Raw genomic sequence first — 13812 nt, forward strand, 5'->3', positions numbered from 1 at the left:
TCCCCCCAGCTCATGGGGGTGTGTGGCTGTGGGACACTATTCTATTGGGTGTGGCAGGCAGGAGTATCCATGGGTGGAGATGCATATTGGGGGGTAGGGTGACCAGACAGCAAATGTGAAAAATCAGGATGGGGTGGGGGTTAATAGGAGCTTATATAAGAAAAAGACCCAAAAATCGGGACTGTCCCTATAAAATTGGGACATCTGGTCACCCTATTGGGGGGGAAGGTGGTATAGGCGTAGTTATAGGGTCCATGTGTAGGGGTAGATAGATGGGGGGGACCCTGAGCTGTGACTGCCTGGGGAGAAGAGGTGGGTGGTAGTCGGTGGGTGTAAATAAGGGGGTGAAGGGCTTGTGGGGGGGACAGATTTGAATAGGAGTCAGGGAGTGGGTGTGGATGGGGAGTGGGTGGCAACAGAGGTAGACATAAGGGGCCAGGAGTTAGGGTAGAATTGATTGCACAAGGAGGGCAATGTGTTGGAGGAACGTTACATTGAATGGGAGAGCAAGCGTAGGAGAAACCAAAGTTGTGTATGGTACAACACCCTGCGCAGTGATGGAGCCCAAATAATACCATTATTTATTACAACCATTTCCTGAAAATAATAAGCCTCCTCTCTAAGTCACACTTTGGCAAGTCAAAAACATAGGGCCTAGAGTCATAGGATTAGAAGGGATCGCAAGGGTCATCTAGTCTGACCCCCTGCCAACATGCATCTAAACCAGTGAATTTCAACCTTTTTTCATTTGTGTACCCCTAAAATTTCAAATGGAGGTGCAGGCACCTTTGGAAATCTTAGACATGGTCTGCAGACCCCCAGGGGTCCACACACAGTTTGAAAACCACTGGTATAAATCATCTAAGGCTATGTCAACACAACAGACCTTACAGCCGCACAGCTGTACCACTACAGCTGTGCGGCTGTAAGGTCTCCTGTGTAGCTGTTCTTTGCTGGCGGGAGAGCGCTCTCCTACTGGCATCATTAAATCACCCCCATAGCAGCGTTAGCTATGTCAGCAAGAGAGCCTCTCCTGCCCACATAGCACTGTCCACACCAGCACTTTTGTCAGTGAAACTTATGTCGGCCAGGGGGGTGGTTTTTTTCACACCCCTGACAGACAAAAGTTTTGCCAACAAAAGTGCTACTGTAGACAAAGCCTAAAACAGATGGCTCTCCAGCCTCCTTTTGAAAATCTCTAGTGAAGGAGCATCCACAACCTCCCTAGGCGGTCTGTTCCATTGTCCTACTGTTCTTACAGTTAAGACATTTTTCCTGAGATTTCATCTAAATCTGCTCTGCTGTAGTTTGAACCCATTGCCTCTTCCCCTGCCTTCTGTGGCAAGAGAGAACAACTTTTCTCAATCTTTTTTATGGCAGCCTTTCAAGTATTTGAAGACTTATGTCCCTCCTTAATCTCCCTTTTCTAAACTAAACATACCCAGTTCCTTCAGCCTTTGTTTGTATGGCTGGCATTCCACCCGTTTCATCATCTTTGTCGCTCGCCTCTGGATCCTTTCCAGGTTCTCTACATCCTTTCTATACATTGGTGATCAAAATTGGACACAGTACTCTGGTGGAGGCCTAACCAGCGCCGACTAGAGTTGTACTATCACCTCTCGTGACTTGCATGCTATGCCTCTGTTAATGCAACCCAAAATTTTATTTGCTTTTTTTTTTGCAACAACCTCACATTGCTGACTCATGTTGAGGTTGTGATCCATTACAACTCCCCGATCCTTTTCAGCAGTCAGCTGCTGCCAAGCCAGTTATCCCCCATTCTGTATTTCTGCATTTGGTTTTTCTTCCCTAGGTGTAGCACCTTCCATTTGTCTTTGATGAATTTCATTTTACTGTCTGTCTCCCATTTATCAAGATCCCTCTAAATTTTAGCTCTATCCTCCAAAATGTTGGCAATGCCCCCAGCTTTATGTCATCTGCAAATCTTCCTGCCTGATTTGCTATAGCCTAGTACTGCCTTTACGCTGCTCTGGTTTCACAAAGAGGACCTAAACCTGATGGATCCAACCCCTGGAAAATATCCTGGAGCAGGGGAAATTTGAATGTGGCATAGTCCACATCAAGCAGGCATAACACATCTACATTACCTGCCTTCACCGTCCCAGCATAGAGGATATGGTAGAGGCATGGGTAGGGAAAGAGGTTGTGGTTGGAACACTGCTGAGCTCTGGCTATTCTCAGCTACAAGAATGGTCCTTTGAGGGCTTGACAGGCCTCAGAATATGTGAAGGCCTCAAAAGGTGTGATAAAGTCACCTTTGCCCCCACCCCAGTCTTTTTTGTCACTTACAAACAACATAGAATCATGTATCAGGGGGTAGCCATGTTAGTCTGTATCCACAAAAACAATGAGGAGTCCGGTGGCACCTTAAAGACTAACAGATTTATTTGGGCATAAGCTTTTGTGGGTCAAAAAACACTTCTTACCCATGAAAGCTTATGCCCAAATAAATCTGTTAGTCTTTAAGGTGCCATTGGATTTAACACAGAATCATAGAACTGGAAGGGACCTCGAGAGGTCATCTAGTCCAGTCCCCTAAACTCATGGCACATTAAACACAATTGCACTTAATTTTGAGTTTCTTAGCAGGACCCCCTGCATTCTTTATCTAACGTTGGCTGAAAAGGTAGTTGAAATCCCCAGCTGCTTTGCAGAAAGAGGCAGAGTTAGCCACTCTGTCTTTAAGGCTCTATGTTTATCACAGCCATGATTTCAATGATTTTCAGATTTATTTATTTTTTAATAAAAAGTCATGGTCTTTGTCATCCTGCACAGCCTGCAAATATGTAATACTGCCATGAATTTTCACACATTTGGATTTCTATCTTATATGAGGGATTTTTTTTAATGGTTTTCAGTTTTTAAATGAGTTTAAAACTTTTTATTGTAAAATGGAGGATACTTTCGTTTTTTCAGTTTCCCATGATAAACAATGTCAATTATAATCTGTGCCACAATTTTAGCATTTTTAAAAACCAAAGTTCTGATTTGTGCAATTTTTGCCATGACAAAGCTGTGTTTTTTTCCGTGACAAGCAGCCAATGTCTATTCTTCATTGTGTGGCTGCATATATCTTTACTTTGGAGTGAGACCTTGGGCTTCTAGGCAGATATTCATATCAGTACTGAACCCGCCCTCTCCCTCATACTTCTGAGAGCCTAACATAAAAGGGGAAGGGAAGTCAAGTGATATCCATTGCCTCCTGTCAGGCAAGTGGTCCTGCATTCAGTTTCATATCTTTAAATTACAGCTTTCACTAACATGAGCTGGATTATTTATTTTTGGTCTGCATATAGCACTTATCACTCTAGTATCTCATGATTGCTCATTTCACTTAGATTCCATAACCTTTGCTTATATTTTTAAAACGTCCTTCCTTCCATCAACCAGTTTATCATCTCTCTTCATATTCTGGTAAAACTGAATGGAGCTTATCGATCCATTTAACATGGGAGCACAGAACAGATTCCAGATGGGAAAGTGTCATTTTTTTCACCACATGTTCACACAGAACTAAAGCATTTATTTCTGCTGAGTGAACAAAATAAGTTACATACTGTGGGCCTGATTCACCAGTCACACATTTTCTATTCAAGTAACTCTGTTTATTTCTGTGGAGTTACTTCTGATTTACACTGGTAAGTGAAAGGAAAAAATCAAGCCCTGTAAATGTATTTGTCTATAACCTGACAGGTGTTTCCCAAGCTCACTGAGCCCTCCATTTCTTTAACTATTTTTCAGCGTCTTGGGTTGATTCCCTCCCTGGTGCAGCATTGATTTCGTCCCTAGCAGGAGCATCCACTGTAGCACCTCACTTCTAGCTAGCAGGGCAGGTCTGAAATTTATTTCAGAAGTGATGGCAATAAAATGTCTTGGAGCACTTGACCATTGACACAATTGGCAGCTTTCCCTAGAAACATTTAGCTACCTTAGGGCACCCAGAATTTGCTGGTTGAGTTTCTGATCCGGACTGCATTGCCCCAGTTCCCTGACATTATTGTTACAGGTCCAAGCAAAGAGAGCAGGATTGTCTTACCACAGGCTGGGAACCAAGAACATCTGACTTCTGATCCCTGCTCTGACACTAACTGCTTTCTGTTGCTTTAGGCAAGTCACTTTACCTCGCTCTGCCTCCTTTTGCAAATCTGTAAAATAGGAATAATTAACTCCCCGGGAGAAGAGGATTAGTTAATTTTACAATGTGCTATACAAGTGCTAAGACTTACTAATACACCTGTGTCAAAGGATCAGGCATGAGCATGGTTCTTTTTGTATTTGTATTTTATAAAATATAATTATTCAGTTAACAGTCATTTGAAGGCCTATGCAAGATACCTCAGTTGGGACTCAGCCCTTGGTGTAACCCGACTACAGTTCATACTGACTCACATAAGGAAGTTTCCTTTTGGCAGTTGTGACAGAATTGGTGTCCACTGAAGTCCCTGTTTGATTCTTGGGAGCAGTAACATGCACCAGGATGGGGGATTCTGGTAATTGGTTAAGTCTCCTCTAGAACCTGGCCATAACATAGACACAACAGTTCCCCTCTAACACCTGTCATCTAGTCCACAGTTTCGCCAACCCCAAATGTTCAAAAATCGTGAGTCAGGCTCACCAAAAATCATGAGATTGGCTTTAAAGTCATGAGATTATGTACAAATAATAAAGTTGGTGGTGGTCTTATTTGCCTTCTCTTTTTGAGCCTTTAGGGTGAACTGAGGTCACATTTTGAAGCTTTCTTCACAGCCACATGGGCTAGAAACTTATTTTTTCTTAAAGAAAAGAATGAAGGCTGAAATCAGCACAAATCCACTTGACTCCAGGAGCTGGGGCTTTAAGGAAAACAATAATTATCATGAGACTCATGATAAAATCATGAGAGTTGGCAACACTGAGTCCAATACTTCCCCCTCCCCTGGCTACCATCACCCAACTGTCTTCCATCCAGCAAAGCTCAGCTGCATGTTTTTAAAGCGTGTTTATTAAGCAATCTTTCTGATTATGATTGTTAGCAAGAATGGAACCACAGATGTACTCAGATACTACGGTGATGGAGCCATATAAATAGGATTCGTCTTCCCCGTAAATTGGAGTTCAACAATGCATAAGCACAGCCTCCATTACAATGCATTGTCTCCTAGAGCCTGCAAGAGTGGTCTGCACTGCTCAGATATTTTCACATGGATAGTAGTTTTCAAAAACCCACCATCTCTGCTGTGAGCCACTATCAGCCTCTCCCTCTTCGCTGCCTTGTAAGTAATGGACAAGAAGAGCTGCTCCCAAGTCAGCATAGTGGGAGAGATGGACAGTGGCCAGCAAAGGAGACAGAACATACCAATGAAACTATAAATACTGTTACAAGTCTAAGCAGCCATTGGTGCAATTTCCTCATTCCCTCCCCACCCTTGAAAACACTGTGGGAAACAGCATTTCCCACAGTCTGATTCTTGACAACAGCCTGGTTCGCCAGACGCATGGAGCAGGTCTTATCTACACTATGTTAAGTGTCATGTAAACACTATATAAATATTTTATCAACAACTACTGCCTTATGGTGATTTAATAGCCTAAGAGAAATAGGCACTCTAGCTATTTGTTACAGTCTAGTTTCTGCAGGGTTCGGTGGCTTTTCACTGATAACATACCTTTCAATCGTTGTTTTCCTGTTTGCAGGAGTTCTCAGCTTCAGGGTTAGTCTGAACTGACTCACAGATTTGCCATGTTTGCAGGAATTAAAATGGCAGCATACGTTATGGGCACTTGGCTATTCCCCCCCATCAGGTTTCAAGTGTTCGTGAGGGATGAGGGGCTTGATAGAGTATCTAGTATCTAACTAGAAACAGCTCACTGTGCATGCACACACATACACATAATGTAAGTCTCACATCTGGAAAGAGAGTTGGGAGAGAGAAAAGAGGTGTAACAAGTGTTGCCTTAAAAGTAGAACCTTTAGTGGCATCTGTTTCCCTTTGAACTGACTGATATTTCCACCTGCCCAGCCTCTCCGGGCCCAATTCTGTGATTTAGAGAGTCCTGTCATTTTGCAAAATTTTTTAGTAACATTCATTCAATTTGCTATTTTACAGACACTTTTTGCACTCAAACTCATTTACAAAAGAGGGAAGTTCAATTGGGCAGGTTCACTGGAGTCATCACATTTTAGAATAAGGAAACTGAAAAGCTAAGTACTAGTGGTGAAATACCCAGGCACCACTTAGCACTTAATTTGCGTCCTACAGTGCCTTACATTCACTGCTTCACTAAAGATTAGAGCGGGGTGGGCAAACTTTTTGGCCCGAGGGTCACATCTGGGTATGGAAATTGTAGGGCGCCATGAATGCTCACAAAATTGGGGGTTGGGGTGTGGGAGGGAGTGAGGGCTGCGGCTGGGGGTGCGGGCTCTGGGGTGGGGCCAGAAATGAGGAGCTCGGGGTGCGGTAGAGGGCTCCAGGCTGGGGCAGGGGTTTGGGGTGAGGGTGGGGGGAGTGAGGGCTCTGGCTGGCGGTGTGGGCTCTGGGGTGCAGAAGAGTGGGACTGAGGGGTTCGGAGGGTGGAAGGAGGATCAGGGCTGGGGCAGGGGGTTGGGGCGCTGGACAGGCTCAGGGGTGCAGGCTCCGGGCGGCACTTACCTGAAGCAGCTCCTGGAAGTAGCGGCATGTCCCCCCTCCGGCTCCTACACGGAGGCACGGCCAGGCAGCTCTGCACGCTGCCCTATCCGCAGGCGCCACCCCTGCAGCTCCCATTGGCCGCAGTTGCCAGCCAATGGGAGCTGCCAGGGTGGCGCTTGGGGTGGTGGCAGCGTCCGGAGTCCTCTGGCTGCCCCTACACATAGGAGCCGGAGGGGGGACATGCTGCTGCTTCCGGGAGCCGTGGAGAGCCATGTCACATGCGGAGAGGGGCAAGCCCCGTGCCCCACTCCCCGGGAGGAGCTCGAGGGCCAGACTAAAACATCTGTAGGGCCGGATGAGGCCTCTGGGCCGTAGTTTACCCACCCCTGGATTAGAGGGTTCAGTCAGTGTTATGCCCTGAGTAGGCATTTGGTCAGTAGCAGTAGCATTTTCTTTCATAGAAGTTGGTATGGAACAGGCTGTAATTACTTGGACATGCTAATCCAGAACAGGTTTATATTTTAGCATAGCAAGAATCTATACAGAGGCACGAAATTCATTCAACACAGAAAAAAATTCTGTTCATAGCATATGTAGTTGCACAAAGGCAGGGTGGGGAGAGCAGAGCAGCATTTACTGTACATCTGGCTCCAGGATGGCTCAGGGCAACCTGCAGGAATTGCGTTACTGACTGCACTTTTCTGATCCTTACAGGAGCAGCCTGCACCGTGACTAGTGGGTGCTGCACAGCGCATATGTTTTGGCCTCACCTCTGAGCCAGCAGACCACACTTCCTTGGGCCACAATGCACTGGCAGGGCAAATAGACCCCTTCCCTGCTGCTTCTGAACACTGGGTGGGAATCCGACCCTTCTGCTGCACAAAGAGGCTGTGGTGCCGTTTCCATTCATTAGCTTAGCACAGGTCAAGCTATGCCTCTAAGACTGCTGGGGCAAGGTCAGCAATAGTCTTAGTATCCTGTGTTATGCAAACACAGCCAGCCTTCCTACTAACCAGTCCTTGTCTAGCCACAGACAATTGCCCTGCTTGCTACCCCTGAACGGCAGCCCTGGCTTTGAATCTACTCTGGATAGGCAGAAAAACAGTTGTTGAGGCACAGGTGGGCCATGGAGGTTTTTATAGCATGTTGGGGGGGTCTCAGAAAGAATCATAGAATATCAGGGTTGGAAGGAACCTCAGGAGGTCATCTAGTCCAACCCGCTGCTCAAAGCGGAACCAATCCCCAGACAGATTTTTGCCGGAGATCCCTAAATGGTCCCTTCAAGGATTGAACTCACAACCCTAGGTTTGACAGGCCAACGCTCAAACCACAGAGCTAAAGAAAAAGGTTCAGAACCCCTGGGCTAGCCTGCCTCATCTTCGAGTCTCGACCACATCTCACTCGTGACAGGAAACTGTAGCCTACATTTCCTGCCAAATCATCAGGCTCTAAAATATGCTCCCCTTTCAGCTACTCTCGCTCTCTGAGCGCCTGCATACTATGCTTTGCTTGAACTCAGAGCTGGGCTATTCAACCAGTCCATCTCCCAGCCCAGCAAGGAGACACTGATTTAAAAGATTGACTTACCACGAGAGTCTCATAGGAGGCAGCCTCTTATCTCCATTGGGAGGTCATTAGGTTTTACAAGAGGTTCCTCATGTCTGAGTCACCAAACAGCTTGAACTTCCTCCCCTGTCACATTGCCTCCCCTCTCCTTCCCTTCCCTGGCCCTTCCTTCTCCATGACATGCAGCCCAAGTACCTTGTTCTCACCTTCACGGCTCTGTGTAACTCGTCCCCTGCTTTCATCTCGGCTCTCCGTTCCTCTTGTGCCCTCTCTCTGGCTTCCTCTTACCTGTTCTGTGTCCCCCTCTATGCTTAGCTTCATTCCTTTCCTGGGTAGTCTCCTAATCTCATGATAGAAATGCCCTCTCTCCTCCAAACCCACTTTTCACCACGGCCTCCTTGATGGGTCTCCTCCCTGATGCTCACACCGGCACAGTAGCCTCATGTATCCTTTTTGTCAGAGCTACACTGTAAGCACTTGGGCTATAGACCCTGACTTAAGAGGTGTAGCGAATCGTGTAGCGACTAGATTTGTGTCACTCTAGCGCCATGATACGTAAATAATAACCAACTGATGCTAAGAACATGTTTCACACTCCAACTTAGACCAGGCCTTAGCTTACCGGAAATCCCATCACACCCTTCGCTTAGGTGCTGTCTTCATTACAAGCAGAGCCACATCAGGAGACCCTCTTACACTACAATTATCCCCCATCATGGTTGAAATACCGTTCTCTTTTACAGTGCCATCTATTCTATTTTACAGGGCCTAGGAGTGCTAGAGCTCTGCTCCGCCTAAGATTTTAGCACGGTTTAGGAACACTGTTAGGCTCTGCCTGCCGTGCAAGATGTAGCTGTGTTTTAAATACGTCAGGACATAACTATGTTGTAACTGGACTCTTTGAGCCGGGCTTTTTTGCAGCACAGGTCCAAAATCTACACTCACCATACCCGAGTCTACAGCCTGGCTTTGTAACAACATTCCTTCAGGCAGGGCCGGTGCAAGGAAGTTTCGTGCCCTAGGCGAAACGTCCACCTTGCGCCCCCCCCCCCCCCGCGGCCGCTCCCCCCCCCCCCCCCCACCCTGAGGCACCCCCCCACGGCAGCTCCCCACCCCCCGGCCCGGGGATCCGTGCGGCAGCTCTGACCCAGGGGTTCCCCTGGGCTGCCGGCGGCGCGATGACCCGGGGAACCCCTGGGCTGCCAGCGGCGGCTCAGACTCCCTCTCCCTCCCAGCGCAGCGGCCGCTGTAAAAAAAAAAAAAAATTGGAGGCGCCGCTTTTTGGTGCCCCCAAATCTTGGCACCCTAGGCAACCGCCTAGTTGGCCTAAATGGTAGCACTGGCCCTGCCTCCAGGTCTACAGTGGCCAATAAAACAGCAGTTGTTACCCTGCCCTCAAGAACCACACTCATACATGGGTCAGGCTAACGTAATTCCTGCCTAGGGGCTCACCATACGCTTCTGAATCTATAGTGACCCTTCCAGCAAGAGTCATCGTCCAACTCCAAGCCCTGCAGCAAGCTGCTTTTAATACTATATTTGCCTTACTCAGTTCACCAAACACTAACAGCCTTGCCAGATCCACCTCTGCTGCTAATCCACACGAACCCAAATTTATTCTTCCTATCCCCTGCTGAGCTCATCCCTCACAACCCTCCACTTTGATCAAATGGGTTGTGCTTTCATAGGCTCACCCAGGGAGTTGCCTCGTCACAGGAACCAATCAGGTTTTCATATCGGTTGGGACAGCAGATTTAACACATTTTTCAGCTACTGCAAACAGCCAGAACAAACTCTCAGCCCTTTCTGAGAACACCTCCTCCTTCCCCCCCCACCCCGCACCTGATTAAATTTAAAATCACCTTGAAAGTACAACTGCATCACGGGGAGGGGAATCTATTGCCTGGACTCATTGGTCAGCTTTGAAGGAGTTTTATGGTTTTGGTGACTATTTTATGCTTTTTTCATAATTAACCTTTTCCGATAAGAGAGTGACAACTAAAGTGGACATGGAAGAAAATCAATACGTTGCCCTTTGGTTACAAATGAGAGATCGTGTGATAGTGAGAGAGTCTGACATGGGAGAACTCAGCACAAGGGAAGATTTATGTTGGGACTGATCTTGTCTCCGGCTCCAGCTGCATTGATGTTACTGGGGTGTTTGGTTGCGTAAGGGCTATAGGATCAGATCAGTTCTGTCTCCAGAGTGTTCATTAACAGAGCCATAACTGTGAGCAGTTAATTACTTTTGTTAAAAAAAATCATCAGTGCCCTTTCTGTGTGTGGCATTTTGCAACACCTACAATATTGTTTCAGCAGGTGTCACCAGGTGGTGCTGCTACAGAGTCTTCCAAGTTCTTTTTCCTGACATGCACAACCGAATGTTCAGTCCTGGGAAGACCTGTTGTGTTGTTGTTAGCTTTGGCTAGGCCCAGTTCTGCGTTGAAGGCAGTTTCTGTACGAGCAGCAGGACAGTTTGATTTCTGGCGTTGGAATCTGATTTGAGTCAGTTCTTAGGGCAGAGTTGTCCTGTAAGAATTGAGGATGACTGAGAGTCCTGGAAAAAGGGATTGCCTGCTGTGCTGTTTGACCACCTCTGTTCCAGGCCTGGAGTATGTGTGTTAATGACCCAAGTTACACTTAGAATATAACCAGGCATCACTGATTTCTTCTCCACTGGGAAGCCACCTGGAAGGCCTCAGACGTCTGCTGCTGCTCAGCAGAGGGGCAACGCTGCTGTCAGAATGGGACACTGGCATCAGGAGAAGGCAGTATATAATGGACTAGGGAGGGGACATGAGGGTGCTTGGCACCTGTGAACAATCATGGCACGTGGATCACTGGTACGCTGTTCAGAACGCATGGTTTTTTGGAAGTGATTTGAAGATGGGGCACCTGGCAGGCATTATGGGAAAGCTTTCTGGAGCATACAAGGAGGCCTGAAAGAAAGCACCAAGTTCAGGGTGGGATGAATTGACAAAGAGGTCTGTAAGGAGGCATGTTTAGGCAGAGGACAGGGTGAGTGGGGGTTAATGAGGGCAAAGGTAAATGATGGCAAGAAAGGAGGTGGGTCAAGTGGGGACATGGGACTGGTAGGTAGAATTCCAGGATTCTATTTCTGACTCTGTGTGACCCTTGGAGCATTAAAACCTTTCCGTGCCTTAGTTTACCCCTAAGATTTTAGTCTGCCATAGGGTTTTCTATAATGCCTAACACTAACATCTAAGTTCCTGAGGGTAATAATACCTACCATACAGGGGTTTGGTGGGGCTTGATTTACTGTTTTGAGACACTAGTGTATTTTCTTTCTTTCTAGGCACTACTGCATTACAAATAATAACTAAGCCTCACCGCACCCTTGAGACATGCTGCAGGGTATGTATTATCCCCATTTTACAGGTATGGACACTGAGGCAGAGAGCTGTTGAGTCCTACATTTTCATATTTGGGCAATAAAGTTAGGCACCTGAATAAGTAGCCTGATTTTCAAAGGCACTGGGCACCTGCTGCTCCCACTGAAATTAATACCAATCTAGGCAATGAATGTTAGGTACCCATGGTTGCACAGTTTGGCCTAAGTCATTTTCTCTCTGTCACATGGGGAGCTGGAGTCTGTGGTTCACAAAGGCTGCTTTGTGGTTGTGCCACTTCGTGGGACAAAGGGCTGTTGTGGGGGCACCCAGAACCCTGCTGCCTAAATGCCCCCTGAAGGCTGCTCACTTTTATGTTGGGGACTGGGTCAGTGCCCAGAGGCCTTGGGATTGGGGCCTCCTCCTCTGGATTTCTGCCAAACAGAGTGTAGCTAGTCCAGAGAATCTGTGTCAGAGAGTCAGAGCCGGGATCAGAAGTGCCAAGGTCTGTGCTGTGAGAGCCACTCGTCTGTAGGAATTACATGGACTTTGCAAACATAAGTAAAAAGCAAGGAGGTCAAATGCTGGTCTGAACAACCTTGATACTGCAGTTCACCTCTGGGAGTAAGTAAATATCCCCTCAGTTGCATGCTGCAGAACAAACACTGCACTTGTCGGGTGCAGTTTGATCTGGAGAACAGTCAGCAATTTCTGGCAAAGGTCAACTCTCTCTGAACCCAGCCCTGCAAGCGCTTACCAGGGTGCTTGACTTTGTGAACAGTCCCACTGAGTTCAATGGAATTACTCACATGCTTAAAGTTAAGCACCTATGTGGCATTGGAAGGATCAATGTCTACATTAATTCTGTTAAATACTGCATAGGCCAGTGGACCCCTACTGGCTCCCTACATGTACGTGAGTGACAGTTCTCATTCTACGCAGCCACACAACGTGTTCATATGTGTGCGAACCATATTAACGAGTAGGGAGAGCAGAGCAGATATAATTTATGCTCTTTTTTCTCACTTGGATTAACAGACTGGTATTGAACACCGGGGTTTCCCAAACCTGCTAGGTGAAGGGAAAGGCAGCGGAGGACAAGTTACACAAGGACAGGAAGAAGGGAGTGACGGCCTCCTAGACCAGCATCTCACTCTATGCTGAAATGCCTTTCCTGATCATAGGTTTTCTCTTCTAAAAAATAAACCTGGCCAAAGACTAATCACTCCTGCTGAACAAAAACCAAAATCCTCATTCGCAGCAGCTTCCAGTCTGACGCTCAACCAGATACAGCCTGGAGGCATAAGGGGGGTGTTATTTCGTCATTCTCAACCCACTGGTTTTCCAATGTATCAAAACCACTGAGATCAACTCATAAGCGAGGAGCCCAGTCTTGCAATTGGATCCACATGCACAGATCCCTGAGCCCAGGTTGAAGCCCCATTTACTTCAGTTTTGCCCCTAACACCAGTGGTCTCCGGATGGTTCGGCTGTTTTGGTTAGTTGTTCCACTGCCCAAGGTGAACTTGCATGGTCAGTTGTGATCATTGAGTATTTCCATGTATTTCAGCACAGGGTGGCACGACAGTCATTAGATCCACAGGCTGTGTGTTTTTAAATGTTTTTATTGATTTTTAACATTCATTACGTGAAGTACAAACTATCAGGTCTCAGCTATTGGAGAGACAGTAAAATGTCTAACATTGAGAGCTGCCAATCAGAAAAACGTGTATTTTATATCAAACCTGAGTAACAGGGCACAGCTATTAGTCCATGTCCCAGTATATATTGGGAGGAAAATTATATAGTTTTACTACCTAGAGTCCTGGTCCTGCAAAAATACATCACTTTACTCACATGAGTAGTCCCATTAACTCAAAAGGGATTACTCCTGGTAGTAAAGGAAGCCTTTCTATTGACTTCGGTACATTTTGGATCGTGCCCATACACAATAGCATCAACGAGGAGAAGGACACAATGCGAAGAGGATCAATAATGTCTTCCAGCCACCTTTTTGCTGAACCGGTTATTTTCTCCTAAGCCTCTAGTTCACAAGGACCAGAGCACCAGATAATAATACATGACATGAAAAAGGATCTTCACATCTGGTGATCTAACTTATTTGTAAACAGGACTTATCAGGACATGCGTCTGACGAAGTAGGTATTCACCCACGAAAGCTTATGCTCCAATACATCTGTTAGTCTTAAAGGTGCCACAGGACTCTCTAACAGGACTCTCTAGGACTTATCAGAATATCTTCCCCC

Source organism: Terrapene carolina, unplaced genomic scaffold (genome assembly GCF_002925995.2).
Source record: "Terrapene carolina triunguis isolate 2854851 unplaced genomic scaffold, T_m_triunguis-2.0 Scaffold93, whole genome shotgun sequence".
Taxonomy (NCBI): domain Eukaryota; kingdom Metazoa; phylum Chordata; order Testudines; family Emydidae; genus Terrapene; species Terrapene triunguis.